At 42.7% G+C, this 19,158-nt stretch overlaps 3 non-coding genes across 3 annotated transcripts; all 3 read left to right on the forward strand.

The window, feature by feature from the left end:
- Positions 1-281: 281 nt before the first annotated feature.
- On the forward strand, positions 282-388 carry LOC112083601. Its single transcript, XR_002897737.1, has one exon. It is a non-coding gene; the product is annotated as a small nucleolar RNA R71 (small nucleolar RNA).
- A 6,652-nt stretch (positions 389-7,040) lies between these two features.
- LOC112083670 lies at positions 7,041-7,146 on the forward strand. The gene has a single exon (XR_002897806.1). It is a non-coding gene; the product is annotated as a small nucleolar RNA R71 (small nucleolar RNA).
- A 6,188-nt stretch (positions 7,147-13,334) lies between these two features.
- On the forward strand, positions 13,335-13,441 carry LOC112083595. Its single transcript, XR_002897731.1, has one exon. It is a non-coding gene; the product is annotated as a small nucleolar RNA R71 (small nucleolar RNA).
- The last annotated feature ends 5,717 nt before the right edge of the window (positions 13,442-19,158 follow it).

The following is a 19,158-nucleotide window of genomic DNA, read 5'->3' on the forward strand; positions in this document are numbered from 1 at the left end:
AATGCATTGGCTTCTGAGTGGTGAATTTCAGCTTGTCCAATTCACTTCTCAATTCCTTAACTTCTGTAGTGAGCCTCTGTTCTGAGCTTGAACCTTCAGATCTATTTGATCTGTCATAGTCTTCACCATAAGTATCATTGCTCAATGCTAAGTTTTCCACTAGGTCTAAAGCACCATGTATCTCCTTTCCCAGAAAGTTCCCATTCGAAGCAGTATCTAGCTGGTTTCTAATCATGGGAAGAGCTCCTCTATATAGTGTGCTGAGTAGGGAAGCCTCACTAAACCCATGGTGTGGGCATTGGTTTGTGTAGCTCCTGAATCTCTCATATGCTTCATCAAAACTCTCATTGCTGTGCTGAGTGAAGCTAGAGATTTGATTCCTTAGTTTAGCAGTTCTTGAGGTAGATAAGAAAGCTTGCTTGCATTGCTCCCAGGTTTGTTGGAGCCTCTTGGAAGATTATTTTCCCAGTGGTGAGCTTTGTCAGCAAGACTGAATGGAAATAGTCTTAGCTTGAAGCTGTATTCTGAAACTCCATTAATCTTAGTCAGGTCACACACTTTATCAAATTGATCCAAGTGTTCCAAGGGGTCTTCCATTGCTAATCCATGGAACTTTGAGTTCTGGACCATATTCAACAAAGATGCCTTCATTTCAAAGTTGTTGTTTTGCACAGGTGGTGCCTGAATTCCAGCTCCATACTGATGAGCATTGGCCCTGTCATTCTCTCCAACATAGACTTGGGGTTGCTCATATCTTCTTTGTTGGTGTTGGAAGGGCTGATGTTGGTGGTGCACCTGTTGTCTTTGATATACATTGGCCTGATGCCTTTGTTGATGAGGTTGAGCTTGTCCCTGGTGGACATAAGCTTGTTGGTGATGCACCTGTTCCTTATGAACATTACCCTGATTTAACCCTTGACCAACTCCATTACCAGCTCCATTACCCTGAGCTTGTTGCTCCTGAACCGGTTGTTCTATAGCCACCACATGCTCTCTTTGTTCTTCCATATCAGCCTGATCAATCTGTCTTCCACGTCTGTCCCTTCTCCTCCTTGGTACTGATAGCAGGAATTTTTCAATCCTTGATCAATTCCTCAACTACTCATGTCATTGTAGCACTTGAGGTATCAATCCAAATGGAGAGATTCTAGACACTAGAACTATGATGAGCTATCTTAATCCAAGTCTAACAAGCGGATGAGTTGGTAACAAGGTGATCTAAAATATAAAGTAAACAAAAAAACAAGCAGTAATTTAAGAACAAGCAACAAGACAACAAAACAAAGACTCAGATTCAAAACAAAGAGAAAGCTAAACCTCTAGATGTGATCATTGATTAGGGTGCTTTAGAGATTTATTCATGATGCTAAGAACAATAATGCAATGCAAGTTACTCTTTAGTCTAGACTTCAAAAGCAGATTAATTCATTCCCATGACAATAAACTCTTTGTAAATCACTTAATCAAGATTAATTCACCTTAAGCAAGATCAAGCAATCAACAAGCATAAAGTATCAAGTCTAATAATGACCAAACGGTTTCTATTTCAAGGAGACCGAATCTTACACAGAAAGCAGCAACAAGCAATCACATGATCTCAAAACCAATTAACTTAGAACTCAAATTTAGACTAATCCTCTCATGAAGGCATTAATCTCTACACTAATCCACTTTCAAACCAAATCATCATTTGTGAAATATGAATCAGTGAGCATTAAGAAACAGTTCTAATATGTCATTCATGCATTTAACAAATCATTCTCATGATGAAAAGGCATAAACCCTTAGCTTAGCTCATTCAGACATTTCATCAAACACCTTGTGGGTGGAGAAATGACTAAGGTCTAGATCAGAGTGATGTGCAAAGATCTAGCATTAAGAGCAGCTAACTAAGGAAAGGAGATGAGAATCTAGAACCTAAACATCATAAACCGATCATCTAAGCACCCTAATCTACACACCTAGAAGCTTAAAAGATAACTACTCACTAATCATGATTAACACACCATTTCCTTTGCAAGAGGTGGTGTTAATCATGATTAGAAGCAGAGATGAGATGATTAGATGATAAGAAACAGCTTTAAGATGATTAAATCTGCTAGATATCTCTTGATCAAACTCGTTTTTACACTAAGAAGCAGAGAGTAAACAAAAAGAGGCAGATTAGAGGATAAGATAAAGCATAACTAGGGTTTTAGTCTCTAAAAACTATTTATATAAAAGGGTGTGGGCCGGGTCAGCCCAGGACAAACTGGGTACTGACCCGCCCTTTCTGGGTTGCTGGAGCCACCCCTCGCCATCTGAAGAAGTCTCACACCGAGGGCCATACACCAGGGGGTCATGTGCTGGGTTGAAACTTTGATGAACACTTGAAGAACATGCATGAGACTTGGCATTTGATCCGGTTAAAGCTTTGAAACGTGAAGAGGATTTGTTTGTGATCTGGGTTGGAGAGATGAGGACCTCGGCATACATGCCGAGGTGCCTGGTACCCGAGGTTTGTGTAACATAGGAGCTCGGCATAGCATGCTGAAGGGTTCACACCAAGGTCTGCTTCAACACTTAGTCGTTTGGGGATCATTTTGGTGATCAAGGGAGCCTCGGTGTTGAAAGGCCGAAGTCCTACCTCGAGGTATAGTCCCAAGGCTTCGTAAACATGCCTCCTGGGCATACATGCCGAGGTATTCACGCCGAGGTAGGACACAGCACTTAGCTTACAGTTGCATCTCTTAAAACCCGAATTGAGCAGCTTCTCTTCTGTTCCGTGTAACTTTCAGCTCGTAACTCCAAATGACCTGAAACCAGTTCCATGAGAAAGATAACTCATTCAGCTCAATCTTTGGTGAAGAAACTATCGGCGCTTGGGAAGTGGAAGGCTTCCTGGAGGGCTCATCTTCGCAATGCATTTACACGATCAGAGAAAGGCGTCTAGACATGTGTCCATTCCGGAGACGTTAAATTCTTGCTCATACATTTGAATTGGATGATCTTGGACGTTATGGAAAGAGGACTCAAACATCTCTGATTCTTATGAAGACCCCGGAAACTGAATCTGCCTGGAAGTGCGCCGTCCTTCGCATTCTTCGGAGCTCATCGGGTCGGTCCAAGACGGCAGCGAGACAGGGGTTTCTTCCGACGAGCTCAACTTTCTGCTCACGCGTCCGAATTCCATTATTCCACTTGCTATGGAACCAGGATCCAATCGTCTCCAACTTTGATGAAGCCCCCGACAACGGAATCGGACCGGAAGGTTCCCCGGACAGGCGATCATTCAGGAGTATCGGATTGCTCCAGAATGGATGCGAGAGAGGTCTGTCTTCCGATTACCATATCTTTCAGATCCGTGGTCCAAATGCTTTGATTCCAACTGTTCTGAACTCTTGACTCAGTAATCTCCAACTTTTATGAAGACTCCGACAGCTGAATCGGCCGGCAAGATCTTCCGGTGACGCGATTTCGGAAATGTATCTGCACCCGGGATTTTTGGCCGAGAGACTTGACCGCGGTACGTGTTTTTGGCCGAGAAAGCTACCCGCGGGAAGGATTTTGGCCGAGGATCTTCGACTTTCAGTACAGCATTTTGCCGAGAAACCCAAAATTGCTCCTTTTTACCATTTTTGATCATTCCAACTCCATTTCTACATCTGAATCACATCCTCCACTCCAAATTGGCTCCAAAAGCACCTGTTTAACACTCCAAAACATGCAAAACTCTCTTGGACCTAATGTAATCTCCTAAGTCCTAAAACAATGCTTAAAGACCTAAAATGCATGAGATAAGACATGATTTGGACTAAAATATGTACACCTAATGATGCAATTTATGAATATATCAACTCCCCCACACTTATCCTTTGCTTGTCCTCAAGCAAAAAGAACAAATGAGAGAGAGAGGTTGAATGCATTGGGAGTTCATATTTCCTTTTAGAGAGAAGTGATCACAATGAGAATTCAAGTTCATGCTCAATTATGCAATGCAAAGCCATACTCAGATATATATCAACTCAACAAGGAATCTCCACAAGTTCTCCTCTCTCTCAACTCTTTCACATTCAATAAGCTTTTATCAGGTGAATCAAATGATGCAATGTTCAAATAGGCTGGCTTGGCTAGGGTAAGGTCATGAGATAAAAATGATCTCATCAATATTCAAGCGGGTGCAATGCAACAAGGATCTCTCTATGAACGACCAAACTTCGGCAGAATGCTAAAGGTAAAAAGCAACCGATGCATACAAGGGCAAGACTCATCACACCCCACACTCCACTCAAAGCGTTTCTCACTTGCTCACCCTCTCAGAATCCTCACTCTTCACAATCGTTTTCTTTTCACTAGGGGACTCGCCTTTTTCTTTCATTTTCAAGCCTTGGTTTTCACTTATTCACACAGCTCTTTTCTTTCATAGCATATAGCCTCTTTTAGACACTTGAGCCTTTGGCTTCTTTTCATTTCAGAGCTTATCTTTTCACATCCAAGACTTAATTCATTTTCATTCATTCCCCTAGCTATTTCCACTCTCACTTTTCCCCTAGCTATCTCCACACTCTCTTTTCCACTCAGCTCACCTTTTTCCACTCACCAATAGATCTTTTCCCCCACACTTATTTCTCACCAATACTCTTGGTTCCTTGATGTTGGAACATATCACTCAATGCCAAGTTCAGTCCAAGGTGGCCTTACAATTCACACACGAACATTGGCTCGAAAGAAAGATGGGTTCAAGGTGAGGGAACTGATCCATGATGCGGATTCAGCTGCTTGAGCTAAGGAAGGAGGGTGGTAAAAGCAACGATTCTAGCTCAAGTATGTATGTCGGTATCCACAAGCCTATTCAAGCAATGCATCAAAAGATATTTACATTTCAAGTTCAGGGTTATCACTTAGCTAGAGTTGAGTTCAATTCAAACTTGCTTCTTAGATTCAAATCGTTTCAGACTTTGCAAGCACAGAAAAAGATTCACAAGCATATTCAGTTCAAGTTTTCAAAGTGATGTACTCTCTAGAAAACCTATCATTACTCCCAGCAAGATGCAACCTATATGATGCAACTAGACTCGATCCTAAAAATGTGAATGCAACTAGAATGAACATTTTTTTGTGAAAATTTTCTGATTAGATGCAACTACGTGAGACTCAAGACTCAAAGTGGAAAATAAGATCAAAGAAAACATGATTAGTAAACACTAAACTCCTCCCCCACACTTAAATAACACAGTCCTCTGTGTTATAAAAGCATAAGAGAGAAGTGAAAGGAAAAAGCAAGAAAAATGCAAAATGAAAAATTAAGAACTAGATGCATATGTACCATGAGTTTGGAGAGTTACCAGACTTGTTCATGATAGAATGGAGGCATTGGACATGGAGGAGGATGCTGGTGCTTTGAACCCTCTGCTTGGACTCAAGTCTCTCAAGCGTCCCTTTTTGTTCATGCTCGTTCAGGGACCCCTCTGCCTAGCCATGCCGAGGCTTCTATACCGAGGTGGACAAGTTTCTGTGTAAGTGGCAAGGGCACCTCGGTATTAGCTCAAGAACACCTCGGCTTTGGCTCTCCAAGGCTTCTCACTGCACTTTATTCCGTGAAGATCAAACATGAGACCTCGGTAATGATCATCTCGAGGTGCTTGGCCGAGGTGTCGGGTTCACTGCTCCTTTGAATCATAAGGCCGCCACCTTTAAGCTCCTCTCTGCACTTGTTCCTTCAAACCATTGAGCAAGAACGCTTTCTAGAATCTGAGATCACTTAGAAAACCCATCAAAACGTTCTGAAAATACTAAAGAAAAGATTAAAAAGACTATATACAAGGATAAGCTTGGGGTGTCTCCCAAGAGCACTTTGTTTAAAGTCACTAAGTTTGACTTTGTAAAACCTTTCTTAATGAGGGAGAGGAGGAGCTTTGATGCTCCTTGTCATGTCCATGAATTCAAGCATGAGGTCCTTGTTCATCAGCTCTTGGACACCACCAGATCCCTTGTCTATGAGTTCTTGTGTGAGGATAGCTCTGACTTCGGCAAATGGTCTTGATCTCACATTGCCTTTAACTTTGTATTCCACAGCTCCACCATCAAACTTCCATGGAGTGAGAGCTAAGACTTGAGAAGAAGAAGACCCAAGAGTGAATGGTTTAATGCTTGTTGGGCGCTTGTCTTGGGACTCTGAACCATTGCTTTTGTTGCTGCTGATCTCTTTCTCACCTGGTGTAGGAGGTGGAGATTCCAAGCAATCCTCATCATCACTAAAGAACTTCTCACCATCAATGAACTCAAGATCAAGCTCTCCTTGGTGTTCTTTCTTTTTCTCACAAGCAGCAAACGGCTGATCCTTCTCTTTCATTCCACAAGTCCCCACATACGTCATCTCAAAGTTTTGAAACTCATCACAGAGACTTACAGACACATAAGCTGGCGGTTCAATAGCTTTTTCTTCTTTCTGAAGCTGTTGTTCGGCCTTTTCTTCAGCAGTAATCCGAACTTTGTCTCTAGAAGCTCCATGGATGTCTTTTATAGCGAAAACTTCAGTTCCAAGGGTCACCTCTCCACTGAGTTGCTCAATGTCCTCATTGTCTTGTGAAGAAAGACCTCTAAAAGCAATGTCTTCTTGTGGACAAAAGAGTACACGTTCTATCTCCTTTACAGCAGCTTCATGATCTTTGCTCTCCATGTGATTCACTTGAGAGGTTAAACTCTCTATTTTGTTGTGGAGATCATTGTATGAACGCTTTACTGTTGTTGTGAGCTCATCTTGTCCCTTCAGAAGTTGTTGGAACATGCTGTTCAGCTCCATTTCTTGAGTCTTTGAAGCAGCTTGCTCTTGTGGAACAGACTCTTGCTGAAAACGAAGCTCCACCTCAGTTTTACCATCTTGACAATATTCAGTATCAAGCTCTTTGTATCTTTCATTGCTCTTGGCCAAATTCTCAACAAGTAACTCTCCTTGTTCTATGGTAAGAGTCGCAAAACGCCCATTGCTAGCTGCATCCAATGTCCATTTATGCTCTCTATCAACTCCCCAATAGAAGATACTAAGAATAGCTTCTTGTTGGAACCCATGATGGGGACAATCTCTAGTGTAGCCTTTAAGTCTCTCCCATGCTTCATCAAAGGTCTCATGGATTCTTTGTTTGAAGCCCAAGATGTCTTTCCTAGCTTGGATAGTCCTTTGTATGGGATAAAACCTTTGGAGGAAGATCATCTTGCAATCATACCAAGAATTTACCAAGTGGGATGGTAATGCTCTCTCCCATTTGCTTGCCTTTTCTCCAAGTGAAAATGGAAACAAGATGAGCTTGATACTGTCGTGGGGCACTCCTCCAGTCCTAAATGTGTCACACAACCTCTCAAAGCAGTCCAAATGATCATATGGATTCTCCATACCAGACCCCAAGAACTTAGTTTCTTGAATCAACTTAACCAAGCTTGCTTTGATCTCATAGGCCGCAGCTTCAATTGGAGGAGGGTGGATGCCATACCTCTTTCCATGACTACAAGGAGTGTCACAGCTTCCAACTGTTGGCGTTTTCTTTGGAGTTTGGGTCAGTGCTGGAGGTTGTGGCTGTTGTTGCGGTTTTGGGACTGGAATAATGCTCTTGTGGACGTCCATCTCCAACAGCTCAATAGAACGTGTCTTTCCATTTCTCTTCTTGTGAATTTGGTACCTTTCAAAGCTCAAGAGAATCAAGGAAGACAAGTTAGTAACAATGAAAAAGAGAAAATTCATCATCTCAAAGAGATGCATGCTCTTAGTGATATACATTAACATGGTGAAAATAAAAGCTTAGTAAAACAAAAGAAAACAATGACTTGATCTCAAGAAGATCCAAAGTTCTAATGCTAGAATGAACTCTCCAATTGGCAACGGCGCCAAATTGATAGCAGGAATTTTTCAATCCTTGATCAATTCCTCAACTACTCATGTCATTGTAGCACTTGAGGTATCAATCCAAATGGAGAGATTCTAGACACTAGAACTATGAGGAGCTATCTTAATTCAAGTCTAACAAGCGGATGAGTTGGTAACAAGGTGATCTAAAATATAAAGTAAACAAAAAAACAAGCAGTAATTTAAGAACAAGCAACAAGACAACAAAACAAAGACTCAGATTCAAAACAAAGAGAAAGCTAAACCTCTAGATGTGATCATTGATTAGGGTGCTTTAGAGATTTATTCATGATGCTAAGAACAATAATGCAATGCAAGTTACTCTTTAGTCTAGACTTCAAAAGCAGATTAATTCATTCCCATGACAATAAACTCTTTGTAAATCACTTAATCAAGATTAATTCACCTTAAGCAAGATCAAGCAATCAACAAGCATAAAGTATCAAGTCTAATAATGACCAAACGGTTTCTATTTCAAGGAGACCGAATCTTACACAGAAAGCAGCAACAAGCAATCACATGATCTCAAAACCAATTAACTTAGAACTCAAATCTAGACTAATCCTCTCATGAAGGCATTAATCTCTACACTAATCCACTTTCAAACCAAATCATCATTTGTGAAATATGAATCAGTGAGCATTAAGAAACAGTTCTAATATGTCATTCATGCATTTAACAAATCATTCCCATGATGAAAAAGGCATAAACCCTTAGCTTAGCTCATTCAGACATTTCATCAAACACCTTGTGGGTGGAGAAATGACTAAGGTCTAGATCAGAGTGATGTGCAAAGATCTAGCATTAAGAGCAGCTAACTAAGGAAAGGAGATGAGAATCTAGAACCTAAACATCATAAACCGATCATCTAAGCACCCTAATCTACACACCTAGAAGCTTAAGAGATAACTACTCACTAATCATGATTAACACACCATTTCCTTTGCAAGAGGTGGTGTTAATCATGATTAGAAGCAGAGATGAGATGATTAGATGATAAGAAACAGCTTTAAGATGATTAAATCTGCTAGATATCTCTTGATCAAACTCGTTTTTACACTAAGAAGCAGAGAGTAAACAAAAAGAGGCAGATTAGAGGATAAGATAAAGCATAACTAGGGTTTTAGTCTCTAAAAACTATTTATATAAAAGGGTGTGGGCCGGGTCAGCCCAGGACAAACTGGGTACTGACCCGCCCTTTCTGGGTTGCTGGAGCCACCCCTCGCCATCTGAAGAAGTCTCACACCGAGGGCCATACACCAGGGGGTCATGTGCTGGGTTGAAACTTTGATGAACACTTGAAGAACATGCATGAGACTTGGCATTTGATCCGGTTAAAGCTTTGAAACGTGAAGAGGATTTGTTTGTGATCTGGGTTGGAGAGATGAGGACCTCGGCATACATGCCGAGGTGCCTGGTACCCGAGGTTTGTGTAACATAGGAGCTCGGCATAGCATGCTGAAGGGTTCACACCAAGGTCTGCTTCAACACTTAGTCGTTTGGGGATCATTTTGGTGATCAAGGGAGCCTCGGTGTTGAAAGGCCGAAGTCCTACCTCGAGGTATAGTCCCAAGGCTTCGTAAACATGCCTCCTCGGCATACATGCCGAGGTATTCACGCCGAGGTAGGACACAGCACTTAGCTTACAGTTGCATCTCTTAAAACCCGAATTGAGCAGCTTCTCTTCTGTTCAGTGTAACTTTCAGCTCGTAACTCCAAATGACCTGAAACCAGTTCCATGAGAAAGATAACTCGTTCAGCTCAATCTTTGGTGAAGAAACTATCGGCGCTTGGGAAGTGGAAGGCTTCCTGGAGGGCTCATCTTCGCAATGCATTTACACGATCAGAGAAAGGCGTCTAGACATGTGTCCATTCCGGAGACGTTAAATTCTTGCTCATACATTTGAATTGGATGATCTTGGACGTTCTGGAAAGAGGACTCAAATATCTCTGATTCTTATGAAGACCCCGGAAACTGAATCTGCCTGGAAGTGCGCCGTCCTTCGCATTCTTCGGAGCTCATCGGGTCGGTCCAAGACGGCAGCGAGACAGGGGTTTCTTCCGACGAGCTCAACTTTCTGCTCACGCGTCCGAATTCCATTATTCCACTTGCTATGGAACCAGGATCCAATCGTCTCCAACTTTGATGAAGCCCCCGACAACTGAATCGGACCGGAAGATTCCCCGGACAGGCGATCATTCAGGAGTATCGGATTGCTCCGGAATGGATGCGAGAGAGGTCTGTCTTCCGATTACCATATCTTTCAGATCCGTGGGCCAAATGCTTTGGTTCCAACTGTTCTGAACTCTTGACTCAGTTATCTCCAACTTTTATGAAGACTCCGACAGCTGAATCGGCCGGCAAGATCTTCCGGTGACGCAATTTCGGAAATGTATCTGCACCCGGGATTTTTGGCCGAGAGACTTGACCGCGGTACGTGTTTTTGGCCGAGAAAGCTACCCGCGGGAAGGATTTTGGCCGAGGATCTTCGACTTTCAGTACAGCATTTTGCCGAGAAACCCAAAATTGCTCCTTTTTACCATTTTTGATCATTCCAACTCCATTTCTTCATCTGAATCACATCCTCCACTCCAAATTGGCTCCAAAAGCACCTGTTTAACACTCCAAAACATGCAAAACTCTCTTGGACCTAATGTAATCTCCTAAGTCCTAAAACAATGCTTAAAGACCTAAAATGCATGAGATAAGACATGATTTGGACTAAAATATGTACACCTAATGATGCAATTTATGAATATATCAGGTACCAAAAGATTGATGTTGTCGTTGAGAGGGAAAGTTGGACCACAGCTTCTTGATCTAGACCTGGTGTTCATACACCTGAAATCACAAACAGAACTTGAAAGTAATCAGTAAAAACAAGAAAGTAAGCACTTGATCTCAAGAACAGATCAGAGCTTAATGCTAAACAAACCACAATTTGGCAACGGCGCCAATTGATAACTAAGAGTTTTCAAGGCTCTTTGTAGAGGTTATTAATCCCCTGTCTTGTAGTACAAGGGGTTTATCAATCCAGATGTGGTGTTAGACACTAAACTATGTGATCAGGTTCTTAATTCAAGCAAACAAGTGTGGTTTTGATTAACTAATGAGAACTACAAACTTAAAACAAGATTAATGACTAAAGAAGTGATCAAACAAAGAACTAAACAAATGACAAGTGTTGAGAATGTATGTCTGATGATGAGAAAGGTCTTAGACATGATAGTGGATTAGGGTGCCTTCAGTGATAAAATAATGAGCTAATGAATCATATGATCAAGCAAACCATTCAACATAAACATCTTTAATTAAGTTAATCCTCTCATGAAGGTATTAACTCCTATGCTAATACAGTTTCTAACCCAATCATCATCAGTGAAACATGAGTTAACAAGCATTAAGAATCAGTTTAATCTGTCATTTACGCATATAGACAATCATTCCCATGATGAATAACACTTAAACCTCTAACAACCTTGGTTCAGGCATTTCATCAAACACTTTTGGTGCATGAAATACCCAGAATCTAGACCACATATAATTTGCATGGATCTAGCATAGAGAACAGGTTGTAGAGAATGGAATATGCATGATCTAACCCCTAAGCTCACTAATCTACCACTTAAGCACCCTAATCTACATATCTAAGAGCTTAATATGAGATTACTCACTAATCATGATCAACACACTAGATCCTTTGCAAGATGTGTTGTTAATCATGATTAGAAGTGTGATTTGATGATAAGAAATGATAAAACAAGATGAAAAAAGACTCTTCAAATCGATATTAAGCTCAAAAGCAAAGTGTAACAAGTGGTCTTTCACAAAAAGGGAAAAGAGACTAAAAATGGATAAAAGGTTCTCTCCAAATTATGTCTAAAAACTATTTATAGAGGCCTTAAACAAACCGGGTCAGCCCGGAAAAAACTGGGTACTGACCCGGCCTTGGTGGGTAAAAGATGAGTTTGCCACGGTACAGCATGTTCTTGGTCAGGCCGTGGCAAGTGATCGTGTCAAAGCCTTGTTCGCGTGTTCTTGGATGAATCTTGGTGCCACGGTCTTGCAAGTCTGGTTCAATACCCGTGGCAGGTAGTCGTGTCAAACGCCGAAAGTTTGTAAAATGTTGCCACGGTCAAGTTCTAGACCGTGGCATTCAGACCGTGTCAATCGCCGAAGGTGTGTAAAATGTTGCCACGGTCAAGTTCTAGAGCGTGGCATTCAAACCGTGTCAAGTGCAGAATGCTTGTAAAATTCTTCCCGGCCAAATGTTACTTTGCCACGGTCAAGTGTAGACCGTGGCATGAAGATCGTGTCAAACGCTGAAGGGTTGCAAATAAGTGCCACGGCCAAGTGTGGACCGTGGCATTCCATCACGGCATGTTTCACTTAGCTCGCATCATTCAGGGCTGTTTGGACCACTTCGCATTCCGGAGAGTGTAACTTCTGAGATACCTGTCCGAATTGTGTTCTTCCGGTTTCAAAAGACAGAGGACTCATATATCTTCAACTTTGGTGAAGGAAGCTTTGGTGCTTGGGAAGTGGAAGACTTCCTGGAGGGCTCATCTTCGCAGTGCATTTACACGATCAGAGAGAAGCGTCTAGACATGTGTCCATTCCGGAGACCGTATCTTCCTTGAGTTTGATACCTGGTTTTACTTCAGTTCCTTGATTTTCTGTTGCATGGCTGCATTCTGGCTTGCAAAGATCTGTTGACCCTGAAGTAGTTGTTGCAGAATACCCACCATATCTGAGCCCATCTGTGGCTGCTGCTGAACCATTGGTGGCTGAAACTGTTGTTGAAACGGTGCTTGATGCTGGAACTGTGGTGGACCAAACCCTGGTGGTGCCTTTTGCTGCTGTGAATTGAAACCAGTACCTTGAAATGGTTGTTGTTGCTGACCAAAACCCTGATTCTGAGCAAACTGATTCTTGGGTTGAAATGACCCTTGAAAGTTGTTCTTGGGAACAAAGTTCTGTGGAGCTTGAGAATTGGGATAGACTTGATCTTGTGGGTTAGCTACATTGGTGTTCCTGTAAGAAAGATTTGGATTGGCATTACCATACTGATATCTCTGGAACCTCTGATTCCCAATGTAGTTAAGCTCCTCTTGGGTAAGACCTTCTTCACTTATGTTCTCAAAGATTTGAGAAGGTTCCTCATACTCTCCAACAAAATGCATTGGCTTCTGAGTGGTGAATTTCAGCTTGTCCAATTCACTTCTCAATTCCTTAACTTTTGTAGTGAGCCTCTGTTCTGAGCTTGAACCTTCAGATCTATTTGATCTGTCATAGTCTTCACCATAAGTATCATTGCTCAATGCTATGTTCTCCACTAGCTCTAAAGCAGCATGTATCTCCTTTCCCAGAAAGTTCCCATTCGAAGCAGTATCTAGCTGGTTTCTAATCTTGGGAAGAGCTCCTCTATATAGTGTGCTGAGAAGGGAAGCCTCACTAAACCCATGGTGTGGGCATTGGTTTGTGTAGCTCCTGAATCTCTCATATGCTTCACCAAAACTCTCATTGCTGTGCTGAGTGAAGCTAGAGATTTGATTCCTTAGTTTAGCAGTTCTTGAGGTGGAGAAGAACTTAGATAAGAAAGCTTGCTTGCATTGCTCCCAGGTTTGAATGGAGCCTCTTGGAAGATTATTTTCCCAATGGTAAGCTTTGTCACCAAGACTGAATGGAAATAGTCTTAGCTTGAAGCTGTATTCTGAAACTCCATTAATCTTAGTCAGGTCACACACTTTATCAAATTGATCCAAGTGTTCCAAGGGGTCTTCCATTGCTAATCCATGGAACTTTGAGTTCTGGACCATATTCAACAAGGATGCCTTCATTTCAAAGTTGTTGTTTTGCACAGGTGGTGCCTGAATTCCAGCTCCATACTGATGAGCATTGGCCCTGTCATTCTCTCCAACATAGACTTGGGGTTGCTCATATCTTCTTTGTTGGTGTTGGAAGGGCTGATGTTGGTGGTGCACCTGTTGCCTTTGCTGTACATTGGCCTGATGCCTTTGTTGATGAGGTTGAGCTTGTCCCTGGTGGACATAAGCTTGTTGGTGATGCACCTGTTCCTGATGAACATTACCCTGATTTAACCCTTGACCAACTCCATTACCAGCTCCATTACCCTGAGCATGTTGCTCCTGAACCGGCTGTTCTATATCGACCACATGCTCTCTTTGTTCTTCCATATCAGCCTGATCAATCTGTCTTCCACGTCTGTCCCTTCTCCTCCTTGGTACCAAAAGATTGATGTTGTCGTTGAGAGGGAAAGGTGGACCACAGCTTCTTGATCTAGACCTGGTGTTCATACACCTGAAATCACAAACAGAACTTCAAAGTAATCAGTAAAAACAAGAAAGTAAGCACTTGATCTCAAGAACAGATCAGAGCTTAATGCTAAACAAACAACAATTTGGCGACGGCGCCAATTGATAACTAAGAGTTTTCAAGGCTCTTTGTAGAGGTTATCAATCCCCTGTCTTGTAGTACAAGGGGTTTATCAATCCAGATGTGGTGTTAGACACTAAACTATGTGATCAGGTTCTTAATTCAAGCAAACAAGTGTGGTTTTGATTAAGTAATGAGAACTACAAAACTTAAAACAAGATTAATGACTAAAGAAGTGATCAAACAAAGAACTAAACAAATGACAAGTGATGAGAATGTATGTATGATGATGAGAAAGGTCTTAGACATGATAGTGGATTAGGGTGCCTTCAGTGATAAACTAATGAGCTAATGAATCATATGATCAAGCAAACCATTCAACATAAACATCTTTAATTAAGTTAATCCTCTCATGAAGGTATTAACTCCTATGCTAAAACAGTTTCTAACCCAATCATCATCAGTGAAACATGAGTTAACAAGCATTAAGAATCAGTTTAATCTGTCATTTAAGCATATAGACAATCATTCCCATGATGAATAACACTTAAACCTCTAACAACCTTGGTTAAGGCATTTCATCAAACACTTTTGGTGCATGAAATGCACAGAATCTAGACCACATATGATTTGCATGAATCTAGTATAGAGAACAGGTTGTAGAGAAAGGAATATGCATGATCTAACCCCTAAGCTCACTAATCTACCACTTAAGCACCCTAATCTACATATCTAAGACCTTAATATGAGATTACTCACTAATCATGATCAACACACTAGATCCTTTGCAAGATGTGTTGTTAATAATGATTAGAAGTGTGATTTGATGATAAGAAATGATAAAACAAGATGAAAAAAGACTCTTCAAATCGATATTAAGCTCAAAAGCAAAGTGTAACAAGTGGTCTTTCACAAAAAGGGAAAAGAGACTAAAAATGGATAAAAGGTTCTCTCCAAGTTATGTCTAAAAACTATTTATAGAGGCCTTAAACGAACCGGGTCAGCCTGGAACAAACCGGGTACTGACCCGGCCTTGGTGGGTAAAAGATGAGTTTGCCACAGTACAGCATGTTCTTGGTCAGGCCGTGGCAAGTGACCGTGTCAAAGCCTTGTTCGCGTGTTCTTGGATGAATCTTGGTGCCACGGTCTAGCAAGTCTGGTTCAATACCTGTGGCAGGTGGTCGTGTCAAACGCCGAAAGTTTGTAAAATATTGCCACGGTCAAGTCCTAGACCGTGTCAATCGCCGAAGGTGTGTAAAATGTTGCCACGGTCATGTTCTAGACCGTGGCATTCAAACCGTGTCAAGTGCCGAATGCTTGTAAAATCCTTTCCGGCCAAATGTTACTTTGCCACGGTCAAGTGTAGACCGTGGCATGAAGATCGTGTCAAACGCCGAAGGGTAGCAAATAAGTGCCACGGCCAAGTGTGGACCGTGGCATTCCATCGCGGCATGTTTCACTTAGCTCGCATCATTCAGGGCTGTTTGGGCCACTTCGCATTCCGGAGAGTGTAACTTCTGAGATACCTGTCCGAATTGTGTGCTTCCGGTTTCAAAAGACAGAGGACTCATATATCTTCAACTTTGGTGAAGGAAGCTTTGGTGCTTGGGAAGTGGAAGACTTCCTGGAGGGCTTATCTTCGCAGTGCATTTACACGATCAGAGAGAAGCGTCTAGACATGTGTCCATTCCGGAGACCGTATCTTCCTGCTCATAGCTCCGAATTGAATGATCTCGGTCGTTCTGGAAAGAGGACTCATCGTTATGGAAAGAGGACTCAAATATCTCTGATTCTCATGAAGGCCCCGGAAACTGAATCGGCCTGGAAGTGCACCGTCCTTCGCATTCTTCAGAGCTCATCGGCTTGGTCCAAAACAGCAGCGAGACAGGGGTTTCTTGCAACGAGCTTAACTCTCTGCTCACACGTCCGAATTCCATGATTCCACTTGCTATGGAACCATGATCCAATCCTCTCCAACTGTGATGAAGCACCCGCCAACTGAATCGAACCGGATGGTTCCCCGGACGGGCGATTTCGGAAACGTGTCTGCACCCGGAGATTTTGGCCGATACAGTCCACTCGCGGTACGTGAGAATGGCCGATAAAATCCACCTGCGGTACGCGTTTTGGCCGAAAAAACCTTCCTGGTGCGCGAGAATGGCCGATAACCTCCAAAGACCCAATTTCACCGTTTTTCAAGCCTTGATCACCATTCCACCTCCTGGATTCATCTTTTCAGCTCCAAATACACCTGATAAACACTCAAAACATGCAAAGACTCATTGGGACCTAATGCATCTCCTAAGTTCTAAAACAAACCCTAAGGACCTAAAATGCATGGAATAAAACATGATTTGGAATGAATTATGCAACCTAAATGATGCAAATTATGAACATATCAAGCACCGAGAACAAAATCTATATGGTGCTCGATCCCGCGTATAGGTGGTAAACCACTGGGGCTCTCATCCAGAAAAACGTCCTTAAATTCCTGCAAAAGGGGTAAGACACTGCTCGGAAAATCCGTTAGGGGGTCAGTTAAGCTAGCCAAAACAGATTTAAACATGAGTAAAACCAGAGATTGTTTGGTGTGCACTGCGTGCTTAAGCTCACAAGGTCTTATGAAAAGGGTCTCCTTGCTCACGGGTGTTCTCTCAAAGGTCTTTGCTGGGGGTTCTCTCAGACTCTCATTTTTGGTGGTGGTGTTTGGGGGCTCACTCATAACACTCTTCCCTTGGTGCTGCTTTTCTCAAGTTTTATTTGATCTAGGTACACATCTCACGGTGAAAAAGGCGCCAGGGTGATGTTTCGGCCATGGTGCTCAAACATGTATTTGTTGGAGAATCCGTCATAGATGGCCTTCTTATCAAAATGCCATGGACGGCCTAAAAGGATATGTCCTGCTTCCATTGGTAAGACGTCGCAAACAACCTGGTCTTCATATCAGCCAATGGACAAGGGTATCGTCACCTGTTTGGTCACCTTCAACTGTCTTTGATTGTTTAACCAACGGAGGCTGTAGGGCTGAGGGTGCTTGCGTGTCTCTAGACATAGTGGTGCTAGCAACATTCGTACAGCTCCCACCATCGATAATAAGACTATAGACCTTGCCCATCACAAGGCACCACGTGTGGAACAGGTTCTCCCTTTGGTCTTCCCCTTTGACCGGTTCCTGGGCTAGTAGAACTCGTCTTGCAACTAATAGTTCTCCCTCGGCCTCATATTCCTCAGCGTCTTCATCATCATATACAGGCCCAGTGTCTTCTTCTCCCTTAGACACGATCTCACCTGAATCAAGAATCAACATGGCACGCTGGTGAGGACACTTATTCGCATAATGTCCTTTACCTCGGCACTTAAATCACTCGATGTCTCGCGTCCTGGCTGGTGTAGCCTTGGCTCTTCCTCGGTAGTCAGCTGTGGAGGAACTTAGCTTGGTTTCTGGCTTAGGTCGCGTATCGGACCGGGCTGGATAAGTGGTCTTGTCTTCTCGGTAGTTCGGCCAGGAGTTGGTTCCATAGGTTGGCCGAGAGGTTCCCTTCCTCTTGAGCTGTTGTTCCACCAATATGGCCTTATGCAACATCTCAGGTACGCTCGCGTACTCCTGTAGTTCCATTCGGTCTTTTAGATCCCGGTTTTAGACCACTTAGAAATCGGGCCATGGTCGCGTCTATCATCTCGTCCACATCGGCCTTTAGCATAAGCCGTTCTATTTCTTGGAAGTAATCCTCTATGGTCTTTGTTCCCTGAGTCAACCGTCGGAGTCTAGTGTGCAGGTCCCGGTTATAATGCGCTGGAACAAACCTGTCTCTCATTGGAGCCGCCATCTCATCCCAAGTAGGAATAGGTCGGAACCCGTTTCTCCTTTGGTTAGTCACCACCTGGTCCCACAAGTCAACCGCATAGCCGTGGAACTCAGTTGCGGCCAAATTCATCTTCTTTTGCTCGGAGAAATTTCGACACCCGAAAACCAGCTCAATCTTCTTTTCCCATTCTAGGAAGGCATCACGGTCATTCTTCCCGTAAAATGGTGGTATTCAGAATTTCATCCCGGCGAGGTCGTTATCAGGTTGGCCTCAGTCACGGTCTGGATCGCTCTGATCATTTCGTCGGTATGGTGGATCTTGGTTGTCAACTTCTGAGTTATGTCGGTTATGGTTTTGTCTGCGTGGTTCCTGCATGCGGAACTGATCTCCACGACCTCGTCGTGTACCTCGGTCATACTGTTGCCTGGGCCGGCTTGCTCCTGACGTGTGACCATCATCATATAAGGGGTTGTCTAGGACCTCTTCATGATTTCGATCGTTCCTCAACTGTTCTGGTTCCTCCTGGTTCCGGTGACCATCTTGTTCTCCATCAGGCTGCCGTGGCTGCCCTTCTAACCGATCCATTCGTTGGTTCATGCGCTTCATCAACTCGGTGATTTGGGTAAGCTTAACGTCAATCTCTTCCAGATTATCCAACGAATATGGTTTCCGTCACGAAAGGTGTAGTAGTCCCAGTCTCCGCCTGAATCCGAATAAGGACCCAATGATATATAAATTGGTAACTCGCAAAAAGAACAAACACATTAGTTTCGAAATTCCTCCTCAGACTCGCAATAGTCTCACTATCACACAAGAGATCTCTCTCGGTTCTAATCGGAACTTATATGAAAACTAGATGTAGCACTCAAGACCAAACTCAAAATCAATCGATCCCCAGAAAAGATAGGTAGAAAAGAATTTTGTTTCAACAGCTCCTACACGTTAGTTTTCTCTTTCTTTTTTTTAAATAGATCTGGAAAATACAGAAGAAAGAAAGAGAAGAAGGAATTTAAAAAGACAAGATAGATAATACCGCCTTTGACAAGTGTGTGGCTCTGATTCCACTTGATACGATTCTC

The sequence above is a fragment of the Eutrema salsugineum genome, unplaced genomic scaffold, assembly GCF_000478725.1.
Source record: "Eutrema salsugineum unplaced genomic scaffold, Eutsalg1_0 scaffold_6, whole genome shotgun sequence".
Taxonomy (NCBI): domain Eukaryota; kingdom Viridiplantae; phylum Streptophyta; class Magnoliopsida; order Brassicales; family Brassicaceae; genus Eutrema; species Eutrema salsugineum.